Here is a 13,303-nt window from a genome sequence, read left to right as displayed (position 1 = left end):
CCTGGGACTACAGGTGCCCACCACCACACCCAGCTAATTTTTGTATTTTTAGTAGAGACGGGGTTTCACCATGTTGGCCAGTATGGTCTCCATCTCTTGACCTTGTGATCCACCTGCCTTGGCCTACCAAAGTGCTGGGATTACAGGCGTGAGCCACCACGCCCGGCCTTTTATTTATTTTTTTGAGACAGAGTCTCACTCTGTCACCCAGGCTGGAGTACAGTGGCACAATTTTGGCTCATTGCAGCTTCCCTTCCTGGGTTTAAGCAATTCTTGTGCCTCAGCCTCCTGAGTAGCTGGAATTACAGTGGTGCACTCCCTCGCCCAGCTAATTTTTGTATTTTTAGTAGAGATGAGGTTTCCCTGTGTTGGCCAGGCTGCTCTCAAACTCCCGGCTCCAAGTGATCCAGCCACCTTGGCCTTGCAAATTGCTGGAATTATAGGCATGAGCCACTGCGCCCAGCCCTATGCCCATTTTTCTAAAATGCTAGGGTTTTTCTTTTTATGCACAATGGTATTTTTAGTAGAGACGGTGGCTTTAAAATTCTGGATATTTTATCTGTCAGTTTTTTGACTACTCAGGTCAAAATCAAGATATTATAGTGATTGAAACCCAGGCAGGTTGGGAGCAGTGGCTCATGCTTGTAATCCTAGGACTTTGGGAGGCTGAGATGGGAGGATCACTTGAGCCTAGGAGTTCTAGACTAGCCTGGGCAACATGGTAAAACCTCGTCTCTATAAAAAAAAATACAAAAACTAGCCTGTCATGGTGGCACACACCTGTAGTCCCAGCTACTCAGGAGACAGAGGTGGGAGGATTCATTGAGCCCTGGAGATCAAGGATGTATGCAGTGAGCCATGTTCTTGCCACTGCACTCTGGCCTGGGCAACAGAGTCTCAAGGAAAAGAAAGGAAGAAAGAAAGAAAAGAAAAAAGGAAGGGAGGGAGGGAGGAAGGAAGGAAGGAAGGAAGGGAGGGAGGGAGGGAGGGAAAAGAAAAGAAAAAAACCACAGGCAGCAGGATGTGCCATGTGATGCGCTTTCTTTCTCTTCTGGACAGGCGACAAAAATTGGGACCAACTTGGCCATATCTCAGGGAGAAAATGGGCCTCGTTGTTAACCAGTCCCAAATGCCAAAAGATTCATTCGGGTCCTGAAGACATAGGGCGGGCACAATGGTCTTCTCTTTTCTGTGGTTTCTCTTAACGATAGAAAAAGGAAAAGAAGAAATCTTAAACCCGGTGCGACTAAATGGAAAACCTTGCAAATCTCCTGATAAAATGATCTGGGGACTCTGGGACTATGAAGGTCTCTTTAACAAACCATAGTGGACTTTCCCAAAAGCCTGATACTCAGCAATATCTTGAAAAAGATTTTAGAAGATTCGAGGCAGAGATACAAACATGTTTCCACTAAGAGAAACGTTGAGCTGTTTAAATGTGTTGTTGGCGCAAGAGAATTTTGTTTTAATGTAACAGTTTTGGCATAAAAGATTTGATGGGAGTTGTTTGCTCTTTGAAAGCCATCAGCGGAGAATCTACATCTGCTGGTTTTCAGAGATAAAATGGCAAGGAATAACCAAGTTCTTAACATTAAGCCAGTGTAAAAACTCAGCCAAATCAATTTCAGGGTACCGGCTTTTCCTGCAGTGTGGAGGCGACGCCTTTGGAGAGGCCTACCCAGATGCCCGGGCAGAGATAGCTGAGCATGGCCATTCCCCTGTGGGGTCGTCACCCACGCAATCTCAGCTCTGTTGTTGATTTGTTACTCTGACTTTTACATCACCACTCATGCCTGAGTTTTTCTATTCATTAAGTGGAGGTAATAATATTTGTCTTTTCTGCATAGTACGATGAGGAGTGTAAGCAAATGGAAGGGAAGTTTTGAAATCTTGGCAATCTAAAGTATATTCTTCAGGCTCCCTAGAACACACCTCAGTAGAAAATGTGTAAAATACACATAAACAAAATCAAGTCATCCAGAGCAACATTAGGTAAGATTTTCATTCCCAAATTAAAAATAGAAAAGAAAAGCAATGATAAAAATTAAACACTAGCTATTTTTCAAAGTTATAAAACTGTAAAATTCCAAGAGAGTATATTAAATGTTTTTAACACACATGTGTGGGGGGGCACATGCTAGCCATAGAGACAGATCTTAAGGTAAGCCAAGAAGAGGAAAATATTTAATGTAGATTACAAAAGCTATAAAGAAAAATTCTCTAAAGTTATAAAGCATAATACATTTTATATTGGATGTAGGAAAGTATTAAATATTCCATAAAGGGCTTTAGAATCATTTTTCTCTATCATCCTTTCAGAGATCTGATAAGGCAGATTTATAATTGAAATCAGTTACACATGAGGTAACTGAAGTTGAATAGAGGAAAAAAATATCATCATGAAAAGAATTCAGACAAGCTTTTGAATTCTATTTCTCAGTCTCTGGGTATAACAAATGAAATTTACTTTCAAGCTTGCCAATTTATTGCAAATTCAAATAAGAGACTAGATATTTAGAACCCGGTTTAGAAATGATTTTAAACACTGTATTTTTTAAAGAAACTTCACTTGAAGAACATTATATGTAATGAAGTATTTTGAAAGTGTTAACATAATAGCAATTACCATAAAACTTTAAAAGTTGTCAGCACAATAGGTCTCTTGTGCCTCTTAGTGACTTTAGGACTAACACAGATCATTGTAGCAATTCAAAATTGTCCAACTTGGTGTGGCACGGTGGCTCACACCTGTAATCCTAGCCCTTTGGGAGGCCAAAGCAGGCGGATTACTTGAGGCCAAGAGTTCAAGACCAGCCTGGGCAACATGGCAAAATGCTGTCTCTACTAAAAATGCGAAAATTAGCCAGGCATGGTGGCATGTGTCTGTAGTCCCAGCTGCTTGGGAGGCTGAGGTGGGAGGATCACTTGAAACCGGGAAGTGGAAGTTGAAGTGAGATGAGATGGTGCCATTGCACTCCAGCCTGGGCAACAGAGTGAGACCCTGTCTCAAAAAAAAAAAATTGTCCAGCCATCTTTTAGAACAATGACAGCTATCAAACTGAGGCTTAAGATGGGTACAAAGTACTTTGAATTCCTAAATTGGGCCAACTTTTGATAATGCTTTTACTGATGTCAGATAAGATGCAGACAAAACACCTCATTTGTTACCAAACTACTTTGAAACCCACTCTTTAGGAAAATAATTTTAGTCTCCTAAGTCATTTCACATGTGCAAGCATTTCCTGCAGACAGGCTGCCTTTTGCCTTCCACTTTTACACTTAGACAAATCTCACATGCCTTCATTGATCAAATAATTAATGGATGGGTACTTTCTATAGAAAATATAACTTCAGGCTGGGCAAGCCGGGCGCAGTGGCTCACCACTGTAATCCTAGCACTTTGGGAGGCCAAGGCAGGTGGATCACAAGGTCAGGAGTTCGACACCAGCCTGGCCAACATGGTGAAATCTCATCTCTACTAAAAATACAAAAATTAGCCAGGCATGGTGGCGTGCGCCTGTAGTCCCAGCTACTCGGGAGGCTGAGGCAAGAGAATCACTTGAACCCAGGAGGCGGAGTCTGTGGTTAGCCGAGATCATGCCACTGCACTCCAGCCTGGACAACAGAGCGAGATTTCATTTCAAAAAAAAGAAAGAAAATATAACTTCAGGGCAGGCTCGGTGGCTCACATCTGTAATCCCAGCACTTTGGGAGGCTGAGGCAGGTGGATCACAAGATCAGGAGTTCAAGACCAGCCTGACCAACATGGGGAAACCCCGTCTTTACTAAAAATACAAAAATGAGCCAGACGTAGTGGCGTGGACCTGTAATCCCAACTACTTAGGAGGCTAAGGCAGGAGAATTGCTTGAACCCAGGAGGCAGAGGTTGCAGTGAGCCGAGATAGCACCACCGCACTCCAGCCTGAGCGACAGAGCGAGACTCCATCTCAAAAAAAAAAAAAAGAAAAGAAAAAGAAAATATAACTTCAGCGTTTATAGATGAGAGATACATGTGTAGCCCAGAGTACATGCAGATGCCTGCTATGCTTTGCCAACAACACCTACTTCTCACAAGCTGAGGCCAAGTCTGTGAAGTCAGTGACACTCTCCAAGACTCTAAAAAAAAATCCCAGTATACACTGTCCTCCTTCACCAGTCCACTCTCTATATTTCATTTTATGGTATATCAACTTGATATCAAGAAAAGAACTGCAAAAATGGTCTTTACCAAAATTGTCTTTTCCACGATACTTCCCAAGCAAATATTAGGGTTTTTTTTTTCCTATTAAAACATATGTTGGGCCGGGCGCGGTGGCTCACGCTTGTAATCCCAGCACTTTGGGAGGCCGAGGCGGGCGGATCACGATGTCAGGAGATCGAGACCACGGTGAAACCCCGTCTCTACTAAAAATACAAAAAATTAGCCGGGCGTGGTGGCGGGCGCCTGTAGTCCCAGCTACTCGGAGAGGCTGAGGCAGGAGAATGGCATGAACCCCGGGGGCGGAGCTTGCAGTGAGCCGAGATTGCGCCACTGCATTCCAGCCTGGGCGACAGAGCGAGACTCCGTCTCAAAAAAAAAAAAAAAAAAAAACATATGTTGGTTTAAAATAAATAAATGATTGCTTAAATCAATTTCAATCAGTAATTTTCTAGCTCTTGTAAAAAAAACTTTCACCTTAGGATACATAAGTAGTGTGCAAACAATGGGGAGAAAGTAATGACTAACATTCACTGATACTACGTGCCAGGCTTTTGATAAAATTAACTCACTTGATCCTCACAACTCTAGGACATAGGTACAATTACTATCCTTACTTTGCAAAGAAATTGAGGCACGGAGCAGTTAAGTAACTTGCCCAAGGTCATCCAACAAAGCTTAGCTTAAATCAATGCAGCAGCCCTCCAGAGCCAGCCTCCTGAACCCAGGCACTATTTGTACATACACACACACATACACACACACACACACACACACGCAGAGAGAGAGAGAGAGAGAGAGTTCTTCAACTCCAAACTAGCACTCTCTTTCCTGTTTGATGCTAGGAATGTAACTTCCTTGTGGACATGCAGGGGACAATGTGATCTAAACACACAAAACACAAGTAGAGACAAAGTTAATTAATATATACTATAGGCCTGAGTGCAGCGGCTCATGCCTATAATCCCAGCACTTTGAGAGGCCGAGGCAGGAGGATCTCTTGAGCCCAGGAAGTAGCAGCTGCAGTGAGTTATGATTACACCACTGCACTCCAGGCTGGGTGTCGGAGTGAGACCCCATCTCTAAAAAGATATAGATATAGGGCTGAGCATTGTGGTTCTTGCCTAAATCCCAGCACTTTGGGAGGCCAAGATGGGAGGATTGCTTGAGGCCAGGATTTCAAGACCAGCCTGGTCAACACAGCAAGAGCCCCATCTCTAAAAAAATTAAATTTAATTTAATTAAAATACAGACATAGATATAGAATAGCCCCAGCATTTCCTTGGTCATGAGGAACTGGCCATTTTCTCCTAGAGCAAATGTGTCTGGTTCCTGGAAGATTCCCTCATAATCTCTCCTTACTACACAGTCTTAGATTATCAAGAAGAAAACACCAGAAGGGGTGTTTACAGTCCAGTGCTCTGATTAAAGACGGGTTTATATGGCTATATGCTAATGACATACGGATGACACATCACAGCTGATGGGTAGTAATGGAGCACTCAGAACTTCAGCATCTCATTTAATCATCACCACCGTCCGTCCACTGAGCTCAGCATTATTATACTTGGTGTACAGACAGGCCATATTGTCCAGTACACAGAAAAACTGGGATTCCTATCTTCTACCTCCAAAGTAGGTTCTTCCCCTCACCACAGGACTTACTGTGACAGAAAAACGAAGAACCAAAACCATGTAACCAAACACTTGGAGCATCTATTCTGCCCATGTTTTTAATCCGTCCACATATTCCTCTTATGAATTCCATGAAAAATGACTGGTTTTCAATTCATTTGGAAGTTAGCTATATATGGCCTTGGTATACCACCTCTACTATTTTATTGCAACTTAATTTGCATATGGGTATATTATTCCTCTCTCAGTAATAAGTAACACACCATTCCTCACTTGGCTTTTTCCTGTTTTCACCCATCCCACAAGACTCAGGTCTTGCAGTACTTACTCCCAGAAGGCTTCCTTGCCTCATCCCCACCTTGAATTTGTGTTTGGTGCACTTCCTGGGCCACCACAGCCGCCTGAGTTTATCCTCGTAAGGCCAGGCACAGTGGTTCATGCCTGTAATCCCAGCACTTTGGGAGGCCAAGATGAGCCGATCATTTGAGCACAGGAGTTTGAGACCAGCCTGGCCAACATGGCAAAACTCATGTTTGTTTGTTTTCTTTTGTAAAGAATATTTTTACAGTCCTTTTTTGATATCAAGTTGACACAGCATAAAATGAAATACAGAGGGTGGTCTGGTGAAGGAGGACAGTGTATCTTGGGATTTTTTGCGGGGGGTGCCTTGGGGAGTGTCACTGATTTCGCAGACTTGGCCTCAACTTGTGACAGAAACCCGTCTCTACTAAAAATACAAAAAGTAGCTGGATGTGGTGGCACACGCCTGTAGTCCCAGCTACTTGGGAGGGTGAAGTAGGAGATCACTTGAGCCTGGGAGGTTGAGGTTGCAGTGAGCCGTGATCATGCAACCGTACTTCAGCCTGGGTGACAGAACAAGACCCTGTCTCAAAAACAAAATAGGCTGGGTGTGGTGGCTAAGACCTGTAATCCAAGCACTTTGGAAGGCCGAGGCGGGCGGATCACTTGAGGTCAGGAGTTTGAGACCAGCCTGGTGAACACGATGACACCGACCCCGTATCTACTAAAAATATGAAAACTAGCCAGACATGGTGGCGCACGCCTATAATCCCAGCTACTCTGGAGGCTGAGGTGGGAGAATCGCTTGAACCTGGGAGATGGAGGTTGCAGTGAGCCGAGATCGCATCACTGCACTCCCGCTTGGGCGACAGAGCGAGGCTCCATCTCAAAAAATAAAAATAAAAACCATAACAATTAAAAAAACAATTAAAAAAAAACCCCACTGCACTGATTTCACTTGCATCCTGTTTTCCCCAGAAGGGAAAGTCCTTACCTTTCTCCTGGAAGGCTTTTATTTCTGAACCTCCAGTACCCTACACAGTGCATGCCATGAAGCAAACGCCTAAGTATGTTCCTGTAATCAGGTAATAAATAACCATCTGAGAGTCCAGAGCTGCAGGCTCCACTCCTGGCTCTGTGACTGCATGTGGGCTTTTCAGTGAGGCCCTACACCCCTCTGGTTATCAGGTTCTTTAACTCTAAATCAAGGAGGCTGTACTGAAACTATGATGACCCTTTCAGCTCCAAAGTGCCACTGCTCTGTCATTCTGATTCTTTGTGTCTCCCACAAAACCTAGGACAATTCTGGAAGGACACAGTAGGTTCTCAATAAATGTCTATTCATTTGACTGTAGTAATACTGGATAGTGGATGACAGACTTAAAAAAAAAATCAGCCTAACGCTAAAATTTTCTGTAGCTGCTAGGAGTCCAGCTAGATATTCTGGATAACAGACACAGTGGGGACCAAATACCCTGGGAGCAAAGAAGTAAGATGTGACTGCAGAGTTGCTTCTGTTGCAATTTAAGAATTTTTTTTTTTTTTTGAGACGGAGTCTCACTCTGTCGCCCAGGCTGGAGTGCAATGGTGCAATCTCGGCTCACTGCAACCTCTGCCTCCAAGGCTCAAGGAATTCGCCTGCGTCAGCCTCCTGAGTAGCTGGGATTACAGGGATGCCCCACCGTGCCCAGCTAATTTTGCTATTTTTAGTAGAGATGGGTTTTCACCATGTTCCCCGGGCTGGTCTTGAACTCCTGACCTCAGGTTATCCACCCACCACCGCCTTCCAAAGTGCTGGGATTACAGGTGTGAGCCACCGCACCCAGCCTAATAATTTTAAAAATATGGCCCAAAGACTTCAGATGTATGGCAATCAATCTTAGGTAACTTATTTGGATATGCACTTTGTTCAAGTAAGTGAGCGAACACACAAAAAAAGTTGGAGAGGGATAGAAAATGAGAGAAGAAAAGAGGAGAAAGGATTCAACGTTGCAAACTTTAAGACACATCAATCAGAAAGTAGATATCAACACTGCAGAAGGATTTTCCATTTTACACAAGGAATACAAGCTTGCATCAAACAGTAAATAGGATGTTTTTATTTTGCTAAATTTGGCTTACATCTAAATATTTAAAAACAAATCTATCAAATAAAGCAAAGTATGTATTTAATCACATTTGCAAAAGATTATCTGAATTATTTCCAGTTGTTGAAATAGCTACCATGAGTACCATGCCATAGCTCCATTGCATTGCTAGGTCACTTAAAAATTGAGGTTGACCTTTTGTGTGTTTTGGGGAGTATTTTATTTATTTATTTTTTCAATTTGACAGTAATTTATTTATCTTTTTTTTTTTTTTTTGAGATAAGGTCTCGCTCTGTCACCCAGGTTAGAGTGGAGTGGCACAATTATAGCTCACTGCAGCCTCAAACTCCTGGGCTCAAGCAATCCTCCTGCCTCAGCCTCCTGGGTAGTTGGTACTACAGGCATGTGCCACCACACCTGGCTAATTAAAAAAATTTTTTTTTTTTTTAGAAATGGGATCTCTTTATATTACCCAGGCTGGTCTCAAACTCCTGGCTTTAAGCAATCCTCCTGCCTCAACCTCCCAAGGTGGTGGAATTACAGGTGTGAGCCACTGCTCTCTACCTATATTTTTTAATTTTTAAAAATATATATTAAAAAATTTTTAATAAATATGGGACACTTCACAGATTTGTGTGTCATCCTTGCACAGGGGCCATGCTAATCTGATCTGCTCTGTATTGTTCTAGCTTTTAGTATAGGAGAACTTTTTTTTTTTTTCTTCTGAGACAGAGTCTCACTTCACCACCCAGGCTAGAGTGCAGTGGTGGAATCTTGGCTCATTGCAACCTCCACCTCCCGAGTTCAAGTGATTCTCATGCCTCAGCCTCCCGAGTAGCTGGAATTACAGGTGTGCACCACCACACCTGGCTAATTTTTGTATTTTTAGTAGAGATGGGGTTTCACGATGTTGGCCAGGCTGGTCTTGAACTCCTGACCTCAAATGATCCAGTCTCCTTGGCCTCCCAAAGTGCTGAAATTACAGGCGTAAGCCACCACACCTGGCCTGAGCACTATTTTTTAATTGATACATATTAGAGATGCATATTTCGGAGTACATGGATAACTTGATACCTTTACACAATCAAATCAGGATAATTGGGATATTCATGACCTTAACTAGGAGCATTCAAGTTATTCTCTCCTAGCTATTTTAATTATTCTATCCTGGCCGGGTGTGACGGCTCACCCCTGTTATCCCAGCACTTTGAGAGGCCGAGGAGGGCAGATCACTTGAGCCCAGGAGTTTGAGACCAGCCTGGGCAACATGGTGAAACTCCTTCTCTACAAAAAAAAAACAGAAATTAGCCAGGCTTGGTGGTGCACACCTGTAGTCCCAGCAATTTGGGAGGCTGAGGCTGGAAAATTGCTTGAGTGCAGGAAGTTGAGGCTGCAGTGAGGCCTGATTGTGCCACTGGACTGCAGCCTGCGTGACAGAGGGAGACTCTGTCTCAAACAGAAACAAAAACAAACATAAAATGTGCAGTCAGTTAATGTTAACTGTAGTTACTGTACTGATCTATCAAACATCAGGTCTTATTTCTTTTAAGTGTATATTTGTACCCATTAATTGACCTCTCTTCATCCCCCTCTCCCTGCTACCCTTCCCAGCCTCTGGTAACCACCAATCTACTCTCTATCTTTATAAGAGCTACTTTTTTAGCTCCCTCATATGAGTGAGAACATGAGATATTTGTCTCTCTATGCCTGCCTTATTTCGCTTAACATAATGAGCTCCAGTTCCATCCATGTTGCTGCAAATAACACAACTTCACTCTTTTTTTTTTTGAAGTGGAGTCTCACTCTGTCGCCCAGGCTGGAGTGCAGTAGTGTGATCTCGGCTCACTGCAACCTCTGCCTCCTGGGTTCAAGCAATTCTCCCACCTCAGCCTCCTGAGTAGCTGGAATTACAGGTGCCCACCACTACACCTGGCTAATTTTTGTATTTTTAGTTGAGACAGGGTTTCTCCATGTTGGCCAGGCTGGTCTCGAACTCCTGACCTCAGGCGATCTGCTCACCTCAGCCTCCCAAAGTGCTGGGATCACAGGCATGGGCCACCAAGCGCAGCCGACTTCATTCTTTTTAATGGCTGGATAATATTCCATTGTGTATATAGGCCATATTTTGTTTATCCATTCATCCATTGATGAACAGACCTTTTCTAATTAAACATTTTTAGAATATAAGAATAAAAGACCCAATTGTGTGTTTAAAGGTATTCTAGAAAAACAGTGACTTGCACATTCAAATATAATTATCATTGCCTCTTAGATTATTTATTGTCACAGTAGAAAGTCTCCCTGTAACATACACACACACAAATAAACAATGTATGATTTCTAGCTCTATATTTGTCAGTGGTGTTAACCGAAGTCTTGCTTGAATTTTCTATTTAAACTTAGAGAACGTTGTAAAACACAAAACAATCATTAAAAAAAACTAGTAAGAAAACTAATGGTGAAAGAATTATTTAACATGCTCATGTAGTATAACATTCTTTACTAGAGTTAAGTGAAATAACTTGTTAAGGCAAAAGCTTATCAAACTGGCATATTTGACAGGCTCAAGTTTCCTAAAAGAAGCCATAGGGAATAGTGGCTAGGGGCAAAAAATAAATAATGGAGTCTCCGTTTCTTCCACTTACGATCTCTTCACAATCTCTCTGTGCCTCAATTCTTTTTTTTTTTTTTTTTTTTTTTGAGACAGGGTCTTGCTCTGTTGCCTAGGCTGGAGTGCAGTGGCATGATCTCAGCCCACTGCAGTCTCTGTCTCCCGGGTTCAAGTGATTCTCATGCCTCAGCCTCCCGAATAGCTGGGACCACAGGCACGCACCACCATGCTCAGCTAATTTTTGTATTTTTAGTAGAGAGAGGTTTCACAATGTTGGCCGGGCTGGTCTCGAACTCCTGACCTCTGCCCACCTTGGCCTCCCAAAGTGCTGGGATTACAGGCGTGAGCGACCACGCCTGGCTGTTCCTCAGTTCTTCCTTCTTAAAATGGGAGTGATGATAATAGTAGTACCTTACAGGGTTGTTGAACAAAGTAGTTAATATAAAGTGTGTAGGACAGCGTCAGGTCCCCAGTAATTCCTATTTAAATGTTGCTTTTTTTTTTCTTTGAGATAAAGTCTCACTCTGTCACCCAGGCTGGTATGCAATGGTGAGATCCTGACTCATTGCAACCTCCGCCTCCTGCGTTCAAGTGATTCTCCTGTCTCAGCCTCCTGAGTAGCTTGGACTACAGGCGCACACCACCACGCCCAGCTGATTTTTGTATTTTTAGTAGAGACAGGGTTTCACCATGTTGGCCAGGATGGTCTCGATCTCCTGACCTCGTGATCCACCCACCTCAGCCTCCCAAAGTGCTGGGATTATAGGCGTGAGCCACCGAGCCCGGCCAACATTTGCTATTATTATTAGTGAGACAGAAGATAGGACTGGAATATTCAAATGAGATAATATCTATATATAAGGATCACATACATTTTTATTCTACTTTCTGCCAGCTCTCTGTGAATGTTCTGACAAACCCAATTTTCTTTTATCTTTCTTTTTTTCTTTTTCTTTTTGTTTTTGAGACAAGGTCTCACCCTGTCACACAGGCAGAGTACAGTGGCCCAATCACAGCTCACTGTGCCTCCATCTCCCAGGCTCAAGCCATCCTCCCACCTCAGCCTCCCAAGTAGCTGGAACCATAGGCGATTGCCACTACACCTGGCTAATTTTTCTTCTTTTCTTTGTAGAGACAGAATCTTGTTACGTTGCCCAGGCTGGTCTTAAACTCCTGCATTCAAGTGATCCTCCTGCCTTGACTTCCCAAAGTGCTGGGATTATAGGCATGAGCCACCATACCCAGCCACCAATTTTGTTTCCTTTCTGCAATTTCTCTGTGCATTATGATAATGACTGCCCAGGTCATTATGGTGCCCTGGTCAGTTGGTGGCAGTTTTTACAGCTTCTGTATTGCTGGCATAAAATCCTAGGGAAATACAGGCTTTCTAAGGTTTTTGTAGGGCTTCAGGTTTATTTCTGGTTACCAGGGCTTTTGTCTGTTGTACATCATATTTTAACACAGTTGGTTAAGAAATGGTGGTTCGTTGATAGGTTTGAACTCAAGCTAACCCTCCTCGATGACCCACATACATTTCTCTTGCCTCATTGCATGTAAGCCTCCTTTCTGCCTCAGAATGTTAAGTCCTCCACAAACAGACTGTCCCATTCCAACTCTGCAAACTCTGTCCTGCCTACTTATGTGAAATTAATGATTGCTAAAATGTCATAGGTGTTACCGAGGGCAAGATAAAAATATTTAAGGGACATGGCACACAGTATTGATTGCTTACCCCAACCTATTCTCTTTCTTCCTTGCCAACAGACACCCAATTTTTCCTCTCGAGAAAAGTAACCCTATAAGGCCAGGCGTGGTGGCTCATGCCTGTAATCCCAGCACCTTGGGAGGCTGAGGCGGGCAGATTATCTGAGGTCAGGAGTTCGAGACCAGCCTGACCAATATGGTCTAACCCCTCTACTAAAAATACAAAAATTATCTAGGTATAGTGGCGTGTGCCTGTAGTCCCAGCTACTCACGAGGCTGAGACAGGAGAATAGCTTGAACCCAGGAGGTAGAGGCTGCAGTAAGCCAAGATTGTACCACTGCACTCCAGCCTGGGCAACAAAGCAAGACTCCATCTCGAAAAAAAAAGGAAAAGGAAAAGAAAAAGAAAACTAACCCTATAGTGAGCTCAGCTCAGGAATAAGTCCTGAATATTCTAATGGCCATTCCATTCCCCTTCCCAGTGACTGGTTTATGGGGTGGGCATATGACTAGTATCTCATCAATGATATAGAGAGGAACCTGGCTGGGCATGGTGACTCACTGCTGTAATCCTAACACTTTGGGAGGCCAAGGCAGGTGGATCACTTGAGGTCAGGAGTTTGAAACCAGCCTGGCCAACATGGTGAAACGCCCAATTCTACTAAAAACACGAAAAAATCAGCCAGGCATGGTGGCAGACACCTGTAATCCCAGCTACTCAGGAGTCTGAGGCAGGAGAATTGCTTGAACCTGGGAGGCAGAGGATGC

At 43.3% G+C, this 13,303-nt stretch overlaps 1 pseudogene; it reads right to left on the bottom strand.

The window, feature by feature from the left end:
• Positions 1-8,827: 8,827 nt before the first annotated feature.
• LOC116458123 (U6 spliceosomal RNA) lies at positions 8,828-8,941 on the bottom strand (annotated as a pseudogene).
• Positions 8,942-13,303: the final 4,362 nt, after the last annotated feature.

The sequence above is a fragment of the Hylobates moloch genome, unplaced genomic scaffold (assembly GCF_009828535.3).
Source record: "Hylobates moloch isolate HMO894 unplaced genomic scaffold, HMol_V3 SCAFFOLD_18, whole genome shotgun sequence".
Taxonomy (NCBI): Eukaryota; Metazoa; Chordata; class Mammalia; order Primates; family Hylobatidae; genus Hylobates; species Hylobates moloch.
This window is presented reverse-complemented; position numbering and strand designations above follow the sequence as displayed.